The 13,107-nt window shown below is 40.6% G+C and overlaps 1 protein-coding gene across 3 annotated transcripts in view; it reads right to left on the bottom strand.

Annotated features, from left to right (window-relative positions):
* Positions 1 to 13,107, bottom strand: part of LHFPL3 (LHFPL tetraspan subfamily member 3) — a 571,679-nt gene that overhangs the window by 195,545 nt on the left and 363,027 nt on the right. The window lies entirely within an intron of this gene.

Below are 13,107 nucleotides of genomic sequence, written 5' to 3'. Positions count from 1 at the left end.
GGGAGAAAAACCCCCTCATGCTTCCAGCAGGGGGAGGGAAACAGGAACCATTTTGAAATACGCCGGAGCATTCTGTACTTCTTAACAAGGCCTGCCCTCAAGGGAATCTGTTTTACCAGAGCCCAAGCTACCAGGATTTTATCAGAACCTGATCAGCCGGGGAGAAGGGAAATGCCTGAACTCAGCCCCCTCTAGCCACGCTCTCCCACCTAAGGGGGAAAAAACTGAGAAGCACCTGTAAAGAAAAGTCAGTGAAGGGGAACAAAAATAAAGGATGTTGAATATCAAGTCTAAACTAAATGGAAGGAATAACACAAAGACTATCAGTTATCACAGTAAAGGTGAAAAGTCTGTATTTCCCTATCAAAATACATTATCATATTCAGTTAGACAAAGATCTATATGTCAACAAGAATCACAGTTAAAATAAAGTGACAAAGAAAGATAAAAAATAAGGGCATGGGCAAAGATAAACTTAGTTCATGCAAACCCAGTAAGCAGGAGTATGAGAATTCAAAGTTAACAGTGTTTAAGGGGACAAGAAGTAATTTATACACTACCAAAGATGAAATCCAAGAGAAAAATAAGCCATAACAAAGTTATGTACAAACAGAGTCGGCAACAGATAAGGCATAATTTGCTAAAAATTTGAAGACAAAATGATAAAATTACAGTGGGAGATTTTAATAAACTTCTTTCAGAATTTGACAGATAAAATAGTCTAAAAATAAATAAACCAAAGGATTTGAATAACATAATCAACAAGGTCAAGTTAATTGACATTTATAGAATTTTTACCCTCCAAACAGAATAGATCATCTGAATCCATAGAATACTTACAAACATCAATTTGGTGATAAAGAGCCTAAATAAATTCATCCAAGTTGGGATTTTAAAAAGCTACATCTTCATTTGAAAAGACCAGAAATGAACAATAAAAAGATGAGATGACCCAAAAAACAACTTGGTAATTAAATAGATACTAGAAGCTTAAAAAAAAAAAAAAAAAAGATCTAGAACAAATGGAAAGAAGTCTTTATCCAAAACCGACAGGACTAAGTTTTTCTTTTCAAGACAACAGACTGATGACATATGTTTATTTCATTGTTCTGAGACTCTCATTAAATTCACAATATAGGAAAAAAGATAATCCCCAAACAAACAAGACAGTAGATGAAGGGGAGAGTTGTTATTGGCAGCTGAAACCTTCCAGGATTATACAGAACCATGGAGCAGATGGAGGAGAGGGAATGAGTCAACAAGTTGGAAGCAGCCACATCCTCAAATATGAGATGAAAGGACCACGGCTGAGGAAGAATCCTACCAGGAAACTAGAAAAGGCAGGAACAAGGATAAGACATGACGGAGAAAGCAGGAGGGCATTGAAGGTGTCTATCTGGAACAGCTGGCCCATTCTCTACCTAGGTGAGTAATGCCCATCAGGAATTTATGTCCCAGGAAAAATAATTGGAGAATTTTCTCTAAAGAAACTGAACTAATTGTCTGGGAAGAACTGAGGCAACAGTATGGGAATTGGCTTTAAGAGAAAAGAATGGCCTGCTTTGTAATTTTGTTTCTTCTTTTGAAGGCCAATTTATTGTTTGCTTATCTTTAAGTGAAGTTCACCCATTAGTAAGCCCCATTCAGATATGCAGGGTTTCCAATGGGCTTGTTTTTGCCTCATTCTGAATTTTAAATAGAAAATTAAGGATTAACAGATATTGGAGGAGAGCCTGTGAGATAAGTGAGAATACGAAAAATAAGCAGAAAAATATGACATGTAAAGGAATAAAAAATTAAGTAGGGGAAAGAAATTAGAAAGGAAAACAACACAATCCTCCTGTTCCCCCATACACACACAAAAATTTCTAGTTTATATACTCTAAGGAGTGAGAAAGGGATGCCCTCCAAGGAGTCAGAACAAACAGAAGTTTGTATACAGAAATACAGAATTTCCCAAAGCTGAAAGATGTAAATTTTTTTTTTCTGGAGACAATCTTTTATTCATATGTTCAAATCTATAATTCTTTTTAAAAATATTTTATTTATTAGCTAATTATTTATTTAGAGAAAGAGTGTGAATGAGGGGAGGGGTAGAGGGAGCAGAGAAAGAGAATCTCAAGCAGACTGTGTGCTGAATCTGGAGCTCAATGTGGGGTTCAATCCCACAACCCTGAGATCATGATATGAATGGAAAACAAGAGTTGGTTGCTTAACTGACTGAGCCACCCAGGTGCCCCATAATCCATATTTCTTAAATGTAGTGTGTTTCATAATTTTCTGACACATAGGTAAATTTTACAAAATTAAGTGTCTTAAAATCAAAATAGTTGTTCTTTTTTCTAATTCTGTCTTTTATTTATATTTAAATTTTTTTTATTTGAGAATCTATCATGGGACGCCTGGGTGGCTCAGTTGGTTAAGCAGCTGCCTTCAGCTCAGGTCATGATCCCAGCGTCCTGGGATCGAGTCCCACATCGGGCTCCTTGCTCTGCAGGGAGCCTGCTTCTCCCTCTGCCTCTGCCTGCCATTCTGTCTGCCTGTGCTCTCTCTCTCTCTCTCTCATAAATAAATAAAATCTTTAAAAAAAAAAAAAAAGAGAATCTATCATTGATATATTCCATATACTGTGCCCTTTATTTTTGTGATTTATTCATTCCATAACTGGAAGCTTGTACTTCCCACTCCCCTTCACCCATTTTTCCCATCCCCTCACCCCCATCCCTCTGGCAACCATCAGTTTGTTCTCTGTACTTAGAGGTCTTATTCAACTGTTTTCTTAGTTCCTCATTTGTTTTGTTTTTTAGATTCCAAATATGAGTGAAATCATTTGGTATTTGTCTTTCTCAGTTTGACTTATTTTGAATAGGTCTATTCATATTGTTGGAAAAAACAAGATCTCATTCTTTTTTATGGCTGAGTAATATTCCTCTGCCTGTCTCTGTTTCTCTCTATATATATCACAGAAAATGTGAATTTTTGGATTTAAAAAAAACCTCACTAAATGTTGAGAAGAATGAGTGAAATTAGGTAATACCTACCCGTGTAAAACTGTAGAATGCCAAAGATGAAGAAGTAAATGTTAACAGTTTCCGAAGAGAAAAAAGTTCAACAAAGAGAAGAATCAGACTGACACAGGGCTTGAAATTAAATGGCAATTCCTTAAAAAGGAAAAAGGATTTTCACCCCAGAATTCCACACTCAGACAAATTATTCATCAAATGGGAGAAGAGTAAAGACCTTTACAGCCTTACAAAGATTCAAAGTTTACCACCCACACATCTATTATTAGGAGTTATTTGAGGACATATTCCAGCAAAACGAGAGTGTAAAGAAAGAAAGAGGAAGGCATGGGATCCTGAAACAGGAGATCTACACCAAAAGAGCAATAGAGAGGGATTCATGTTACTGAATGTGCTGCAGGCCTGGGGATAAACAGGTGCAAATTGGATAGGGGGATGGAATGCTCTAGGAAAAAAGGGATTTAACAGGATAGAGAATATAATGGAAGTCTGGGGGGAAAAAGGGAGGACATAAAATCAAATAATGCAAGACAAAAAGGTAAAAACTAGAGATCAAATTCTGTAAATTAAACATGGCATAAACTTAAATTGCTGATGGAATATAAGAAAAGTCAATCCAATTATTTCTATGCTAATGATACTCTCCTTTGAGTCACCCATAGAAGAAGGAAATATAACCAAATATACCATGTGACCCAAGACCAAAACACATTTGCAAGTCATGTTAACATAAAGATAGTTCAGACATTTTCAACTTTCAGAGTCAACCAATGGACCAAGTACAGGTGACCTAATAGTGCTTGCAAAATATACCATGTAAGGAGTCACGTACACTCCCCTCACCCCAGGGCAGGAGTGGAAAGCCCTTCATGTTGGTGGAATCAGAAGGAGAGATTCATGGGCAATGCATAAAGGGTGAAGACCCTGACTAAGACCCTCATGAACCCAGGGGCTCCAACAATCCTGGCCTCGGTCAAGGAGGTTGGGCGGTTAGAGAAATTATGGAAACTTCCAATAGGCTAAAAGGAAAGCCAAAACCAGAGGGGATCGGTATATGTGTATATATATATATATATATATATATATATATAATTTATTTATTTGACACACAGAATGAGAGAGATCACAAGTAGGCAGAGAGGCAGGCAGAGAGAGAGGAGGAAGAAGGTTCCCTGCTGAGCAGAGAGCCCGATGCAGGGCTCAATCCCAGGACCCTGGGATCATGACCCGAGCTGAAGGCAGAGGCTTAACCCACTGGGCCACCCAGGTACCCCTGGACCAGTATTTTCTTTGCTGATCATCTTTGAGACAATATTGGGAAGGGAGGGGAGAAAATGAAGGGATGGTGTAGCCTATTGAGTTCAAGAGGACTCAAGGCAGCTCTTACTGATTCTCCACAGCCTGTAGATCCTACATGGTCCTCACTTGTGGGGGATGGGGAATATGCGTGAAGACGCTGACTGGTGGTTTTCCTGGGGTGCAGAGGAGAGCATGGCAGCAAGGGATGAGAAGACTTTACAGCCAAGGACTGAAGGAGATTGGGGAATGAATGCAGAGTTTAGCTGATCCTAGGGGATTTGGGAGATCTGATGTAGTCTGATATTTTATTTCTGATTTTGTTTCCCTTGCCTCAGGAGACATATCTAGAAAGAAGTTGTTAAGGTCGATGTCAGAGAAGTTACTGCCTGTATTTTCTTCTAAGATTTTTATGGTTTCAGTTCTCATATTTAGGTCTTTAATCCATTTTGAGTTTATTTTTGTATATGGTGTAAGAAAGTGGTCCAGTTTCATTCTTTTGCATGTTGGTGTTCAGTTTTCCCAACATCATTTGTTAAAGAGATATTCTTTTTCCCCACTGGATATTCTTTCCTGGTTTGTCAAAGATTGATTGACCACATAATTGTGAGTTTATTTCTGGGTCTTCTGTTCTATTCTATCGATCTATGGGTCTATTTTCATGCCAATACTGTACTGTTTTTATTACTACCATTTCATAATATAACTTGAAACCTGGAATTGTTGATACTTTCAGTTTTGTTTTCCTTTCCTTTTTTTTTTTTTTTTTTTGAGGGTGGAGGGGCAGAGGAAGAGTGGGAGAGAATCCTAAGCAGGCTCCATGCCAAGTGTAGAGCCTGACCCAGGACTCAATCTCACAATCCTGAGATCATGACCTGAGTCGACACTTAACTGACTGAGCCACCCAGGCACCCTTTGTTTTTCTCTTTCAAGGTTGGTTTGCTTATGTGAGGCCTTTTTTGGTTCCATCCAAATTTTAGGATTGTTTGTCCTATTTCTGTGAAAAATGACGTTGGTATTTTGATAGAGATTGCATTATATCTGTAGTTTGCTTTGGGTAGTAGAGACATTTTAACAATATTTGTTTTTCCAATCCATGAGCACAGAATGTCTTTCCATGTCTTTCTGTCATCATCAATCTCTTTCGTCCGTGTTTTACAGTTTTCAGAGTACAGGTCTTCCCCCTCTTTGGTTAGGGTTATTCCTAGGTATTTTGCTGGTTTTGGTGCAGTTGTAAATGGGATTGTTTTCTTAATTTTTCTTTCTGCTGCTTCATTATTAGTGGATAGGAATGCAACAGATTTCTGTACATTGATTTTGTATCCTGTGACCTAATTGAATTCACTTATCAGTTCTAGTAGTTTTTGGTGGAGTCTTCCGGGTTTTCTCTATACAGTGCCATCTGCAAATGGTGAAAGTTTTATTCTTCCTTACCAATTCAGATGCCTTTATTTCTTTTGGTTGTCTGATTGCTGAGGTGAGGACTTTCAGTACCATGTTGAATAAAAGTGGTGAGAGTGGACATCCTTGTATTGTCTTGTTCCTGACCATAGGGAAAAAAAATCTCAGTTTTTCACTGTTGAGTATGATGTTGACTGTAGGTCTTCCTTTTCTTTTCTTTATTTCTGTTTTTTTTTTTTTTTAAGATTTATTTATTTATTTTAGAGAGAGCATGAGTGGGAGGGGCAGATGGCAAGAGAGAGGGAACCCGACATGGAACTCAACGTGGGGCTCAATCCTATGACCCTAAGATCAAAACCTGAGCTGAAACCAAGAATCAGATGCTTAAGTGACTGTGCCACAAAGGCGCCCCGACTGTGGGTTTTTCATATAAGACCTTTAGTATGTTGAGGTGTGTTCAAAGTACAACATCCATTCATGATAAAAACCCTCCACAAAGAAGGTCTGGAGGGAAAATTTCCTTCCTTTTTCAAGCTGAATAATATTTCATTGCATGTATACCACATTTTCTTCAGCCATTCGTCTGTCAATGACAGCTGGGTTGCTTTCACCTTTCAGCTATTATGAATAAGGCTGCTATGAACATGGGTGTGCAAATATCTATTCAAGTCTGCTTTCATTTTTTCCTTTGTATGCCTATTTTTTGTCTACAGAGTGGTAGAACTGCCGGATCATACGGTAATCCTATATTTCATTTTTTTTGTGGAAAAATGATACCATTTACATTCCTGCTGTTAGAGGTTAATTGGCACTTAGGAGGTCAGGGCCAGGGTCCCTAACAAGAAAACAGGAAGCCAGAACAGCTAAGATGAAAGTGCACTAACATCCTGATTTACAGCTTAGACAACAGCATGACAGCCTCCTGTCCAGCAGCCTCTGCAGGAGTGACTTATGCAAAACATCCTGAAACAACGCAATTAACCATAAAACATGGGTCACTACCACAAGATGAGGCAGTTAGTCCCCAGATGTCAGCCCCAAAGACCATCGCTATGTGAACAATAACCCGATAGGTAGACAGGTGGGTGATCAAAGCCCTGATTGGCACACCTTAGCAACCAATCCACAGTGGGCCCAGAATGCTTAAGATAGTTCCTCGAAAGAGCTTACAAAACCCCCTAGATTTATTTATTTTTTTTAAAGAGATTTTATTTATTTATTTGACAGATCACAAGTAGGCAGAGAGGCAGGCAGAGAGAGGAAGGGAAGCAGGCTCCCGCCGAGCAGAGAGCCCGATGTGGGGCTCGATCCCATGACCCTAGGATCATTACCTGAGCCGAAGGCAGAGAATTTAACCCACTGAGCCACCTAGGCACCCCCAAACCCCCCTAGATTTGAACGCCAAAACAGCAAATCTTTCAGGTCCCCTCCCTCTCTGGGGGCTTTGTACTATCGCTCAATAAACTTTGCTTGCTGCCCACCACTCGTCTGGTCTACGTCTTCAAGCTTCAAAGAGGTGTGACTAAGAACTGTGGGCACTAAGGGAACAAAAGTCCCATAACCCTACCAGCCATGTATAAGAGTTCCAATTCTCCCAGGCCCTCACCAATACTAGATAGCTCCTGGTTTTATTTGATAGTAACCATCCTAATGGGTATGAGGTATATTACGGTTTTCATTTGCATTTCTCTAGTGACTGGTGAGGTTGAGCATATTTTTATGTGCTTAATGGCCACTTAAATATTTCCTTGGAGAAATTTTCATTCAAAGCCTTTGCCCATCTTTAAATTGGGTTGTTTGTTTTTTTCTTGTTGTTGAGTTGTAGGAGTACATTATATATTCTGGTTCTCGATTTCTTATCAGATACCTGATTTGCAAATATTTTCTCCCATATCATGGATTCCCTGTTGATAGTGTCCTTTAATGCACAATGGTTTTAATTATCATAAAGTTCAACTTGCCAGTTTTTTCTTTTGTTGCTTATGCTTTTTCTTTGAGGGTTTTAAATTTTGAATTGACTGAGACCCAAAAGAGTCTAAGTCAACTCCTGCAAAGCTTAATAAACTGCAAGAGACATGATTAACTTTAATTGATAAGTTTATGATTTTTTTTGTTTTTATTTTTTTATTTTTGGCCACTAAGTAGGAATAGAAGTTCTCAGGCCAGATTCCTTCAGTTACAGAAAATGAAAGTTACTCTTTATCGTTTTTACACATCTGAATTTCAGTGCATACATTTCTGGCCCTTATTCAAAAGGATGACAGAAGATTCAGAAGCAAAATGTAACAAAAGCCCCAAGAAAACTTTCCTGGAACACTGTTCCACATCAAGAACTTGCCTAGAATGGGGCCTGGTGGGCAAGCACAATGGTTTGGCATTTTTTTTTTTTTTAAGATTTATTTATTTATTTGACAGATCACAAGTAGGCAGAGAGGCAGGCAGAGAGAAAGGAAGCGAATCAGGCTCCCCGCTGAGCAGAGAGCGCGATGCAGGCTTGATCCCAGGATCATGACCTGAGCCAAAGGCAGAGGCTTTAACCCACTGAGCCACCCAGGCGTCCCTGGTTTGGCATTTTGAGTTATACAAAAAGGCCCGGTGATATTGGATGAAGATTTAGGCCTTATTTAGGATAGTTTGTTTTTCCTTCTCAAGAACACAAAAACCATTGTGCAGGGAATAAGAAACCTCTCATACAACCGTAAAGATGAGAATTTAAATGGAAGTTATAAAAGGCAAAACGGAATTTCAGAAGACAATACGCTGTCACACCTGCTGCCTTCCCAGCAGATCCCTCGGACACAAATTCATTAACTGGGTTTTCTCCCTGTTGCCGATGTCCTATGGGCTCAGTTAAAGAACTGACAAACTGGCATATTTACCTTCATCTTTAACAGCATAAATATTGCATCCACACCGAGTAAAACTCAATTATGAAGACTAGATGAAATGCTCAAAAAAGCTTTGCTCTATAGTTTTGTTATCCTTCTGAAGTCCAACACGGAGAAACTGCCCCAATCTCCAAAGTACACTGCTTACTATTTTTGAAAAGGCAAATGAATTATTTTTAAAAAGACTTTATTTATTTATTTATTTATTTGAGAGAGAGAGAGAGAGAGAGAGAGAGAGAGAGCATGAGCAGCGCAGGGGTGGGGTGGAGTTTGGGGACAGAGGCAGAGGGAGAGGGACAAGCAGACTCCCCCCGGACGAGCACAGAGCCCAACATGGGGCTCCATCAAAGGACCCCAGGATCATGACCCAGGACAAAGGCAGACAGTTAACCGACTGAGCCACCCAGGTGCCCCAAGGCAAATGAATTGTTACACTTATATTCTTTGATCTAATATATAGCAAGTATGATTTCTGTTTTATTGGTGCTTCCAAGAAGGCTATAAATCTCCTTTTGGCAGGAAACATAGCTTTACATTTTATTTTATTTTTAAATTATGTGCTGTTAATACTCTCAGGCAGTAAATTTGCTCAATCCTTGCTTATGGATTCCCACAACATATGAATTACTCGAGCCTCCTTCTAGATCTGCCATTGAAATAAATTTTAAGTTGTCATACAGATTGTCTAAAGCACTTGGGCTGTTTGCTAAGTCTTTTGCTCAGAGCTTCTCTCTTATTAAATGGTAATGCTTGCCTTTATTTTTGGAGATGGTGTCTTTCTGACAACTATCTCCTTGTCATTGAAGGTCTCCTTGACGTGGAAGAAAGAAATCCTACCCTGAGTGACTTGCTTCTGTTCTCTCCTCTGGCCTGTTGATGGGGAACCATTTCTAACAAAGGGATAAAATGACAGGGGATTTCATTCATTTTAACTTTACCAACCAATACGTCTTAGAGTTCATTTATCTTTCCTCATGGTTCCTACTCCCCCTTTCCTAGTTAGTGCCATTTTTGCAAGTTCATTCCAGTGCTGCGAAACCCCTCTCCAATGAGTCTGTCTGCTGCTGTGCATTTCTTTTTCATAGAACAGACCAAAGGCCAACTCCTAAAACAAATTCCTGGTTTAGAACACTGCAGGGACACCCATTTTATCAATGCTAAAAAATCCCCAGAGTCACCAGTCACCAAGTCCTCTTCTTTAGTGATGGTGGAGCTGGACTTCACTTGTTTATACCTTCCTTTCCAAGACTTTCCCTCCCCATCCCCTTCGTTAAGTACACCCATACTCTCGACGCCCGTTAGGAGGTACACTATGGTGAATATTACAAAGTAAACACACACACACACACACACACACACACACACACACACACGTGCCCAGACACACACACACTCAGCTTAGTGACACTTTAAATCTTTCCACCTCATTGTTCTCAACTTTCACCCACCCCTTTATTTAAACTCCCATTTACTGGAACCTGCTTCTTTGCAATGTATTCTCATTTAATCCTCAAAACAATCTGGCAAGTAGGGATTAAGCTTGGTTTACAAACAGAGGCCTGAAGCTCAGAATTGAAATCCTCTGGCAAAAGGTGTGCACATTTACAAAGTGGGGGAGCAAGGATGTGAGCCCAAATCTGTTTTCTCTTTCTGTTATTGCCTAACTGCCTTTGTACCTGTCTTTCTGCATAGCTTCCAACCGTCTGTTTATTATATGCTTGTTGCCTGGTCTTTCTAAGCTAGATACATGCTAGATGTAGTAGATGTACTGCTTACTGCTTGTAGGTCCCTTGGGTAGGGGGTAAGTTTCCTCTGGATACTTGCCATTCCACCTGTCACCTGACTTCACCCCCAGGGACCTCCCCCAGCAGAAACAATGGGCCAATCTTCCAGATCAGAAACACCCAGAGACAAAGCCCTTGACTCTCCCAGTCTCAGCAGCTTCCTTTGTCCTGTTTACAAGTTAGGATATTTGCTTCTGTTCTTTGGCATTTCTCGCCAGATAACTGCCCTAACCACAATACTGAGGATTCAAAAAGGTAGGAGACCCAGGATCAGGTTCTGCCCTTTTCGTGTAGTACCTGTCTTCTTGCTTCTTCTTCTTCTTCTTCTCCTTCTCCTTCTCCTTCTCCTTCTCCTTCTCCTTCTTCTTCTTCTTCTTCTTTTTTTTAAGATTTTATTTATTTATTTGACAGACAGAGATCACAAGTAGGCAGAAAGGCAGGCAGAGAGAGAGGGGGAAGCAGGCTCCCCGCCGAGCAGAGAGCCCAGATGCAGATGCGCGGGGGCTTGATCCCAGGACCCTGACTGAGATCATGACCTGAGCTGAAGGCAGAGGGTTAACCAGGCTCCCCTGTCTTCTTGCTTCTTTCGCATCTTTTACTGTAACACCTGCAGTTCTGCTTCTATAGGGATGGTTCATCTACAGCAATGATACTGTATCAAAATAGTTAATCCATTCACTTATTTGGTTACAAACCTGACAACTTCCTTTTCTTTTCTCAGGAGAGGTGGTTGTGGTACACTTCCTTACATTTCTGAAGCTTTCATTCTATTCTGACATCATGTCCACAAACTTTATTTAGATTTGATCACCACCACTGCTACTTCCAGGAAAAAAAAAAAAAAAGATGTGTGTTTGTGTGTGAATTTAGGTTTTTACTGAGCGAGTGAATTAACTATATTAATTCAAAGTGATTCCCATCGTGCCATTAATGAGTGGTTTTGGGATATACGTAGGCTAAGACTGTTCAGTCTGGTTCCCAAGCCTTCCAGATTACAACAGACCAGTATTTTTCAGCTGTTGTGTTTTCATTATTCTCCTCCAAGGAGCATTTTTAGACATTTTTTCCTAAATGGCTCCCCTCAAAAAAATGTAGTAACTGGTTCTGTACGGAGCCCTCTGGGAAGGGGACAGAAGCCGGCATGAATGGATACGGCCCCCAGGGAGAATGTAGCACAGACCACCAACGTGAATCCTAGGATACTTCAGTTAGAGGTTAAAAAGTTGTAAACCACTGTTTATGGCCTTTGCTCTTTCAGAACAGGGAGAATGAGGCAAATGCTCCTTCTATTATGACTCTATCAGCAGACCTAAGCTACATTCTAGTTTATGTAGGACATAAACCAATCCCTAATTATGTGTGTGGTTATTAAGGATCTCAGGTCACAAATTCAGCTATGCAAGAAACACAACTTCCTGTGTTTTTCTATAATGGAACTTAATTTCTATCTCCTCTTCTGCTGGAGGATAGAAACTCATTATCAGGTCAGGGGTGTCTGGGTGGCTTAGTCGGTTAAGTGTCTGCCTTCAGCTCAGGTCATGATCCCAGAGTTCTGGGATAGAGACCCAAGTCAGGCTCCCTGCTTGGTGAGGAGTCTGTTTCTCCTTCTGTCTCTGCCCCTATCCCCTCTTGTGCTCTCGCTCTCTCTTTCTCAAATAAATAAAATCTTAAAAAATATTTATTATCAGGCAATTCAAGGTTCTTATCCATCCTTTCTCTTGGGTTTTGTTTAAACTCCAGATAGGCTTACAGAGCACTGGTCCTGAGTTCCCTGTCAATGTTGGGGTCTATTGAGACTCCCGGCTTTCAACTGCTGGTCCAGATGGGGTGCTGTTACATATACTTTGTATATAATGGCAAAGCCCTTCAGCTGGGTCAGCTCTCTGTCCTGGGCTGTCCCGCTCTTGGTGCCTGGGACTCACACGATCACTCCCATACCATGGTGTCACAGTGAGTTTTGTTTCTGTACTCCTGCCAGGCACCAGGAGCCCCTTGACTCCCCAAGGCTGGTGTAAGGAACCCTGGATGCTGTTTGGGTCCTGTCTGCCTAGATACCCAGCTGTTCCTGATGCTGGTTGTGGCACCAGACCCTTGCTGGCTCCGTGCACTTCGAGGTTTCGAGCACACCCCCTCTAGAGACTCAGCCCTGAAGGGTGGGGGGATAGGACTTCTCTTCAGGGACCACCTTTGTTCCCCTAAACCCTCCTCATACCCTGAAGGCACTGTGCTGTCATGATTCACACTGCTTCCAAATCTTTGGTCTTATGCTAGGAATTAGACTTTTTTTTTTTTTTTTTAATCTTATTTGTTTAAGTAATCCCTACACCCACCAGGGGCTCAAACTCACGACCCCAAGATCAAGAGTTGCATGCTCCTCTGACTAGGCCAGCCAGACAGCCTAGGAATTGGGCTTTTGAAACTCAAGAGCCAAGAATTTGACTCTCCCAAATATAGAAAGAGGAGGGGTAATTTAAAGAAAAAAAAAAAAAAAGGTGGGAAAACATAAATCAGCATTCTTTTTTTTTTTTTAAGATTTTATTTTATTTATTTGACAGACAGAGATCACAAGTAGGCAGAGAGGCAGGCAGAGAGAGAGAGAGGGGGAAGCAGGCTCCCTGCTAAGCAGAGAGCCCAATGCAGGGCTCGATCCCAGGACCCTGAGATCATGACCTAAGCTGAAGACAGAGTCTTTAATCCACTGAGCCACCCAGGTGC

This window comes from Lontra canadensis, unplaced genomic scaffold, assembly GCF_010015895.1.
Source record: "Lontra canadensis isolate GAN:19392208 unplaced genomic scaffold, GSC_riverotter_1.0 scaffold48, whole genome shotgun sequence".
Taxonomy (NCBI): domain Eukaryota; kingdom Metazoa; phylum Chordata; class Mammalia; order Carnivora; family Mustelidae; genus Lontra; species Lontra canadensis.
The sequence above is the reverse complement of the archived record's forward strand: the minus strand, read 5'-3'. Positions and strand labels throughout refer to the sequence as shown.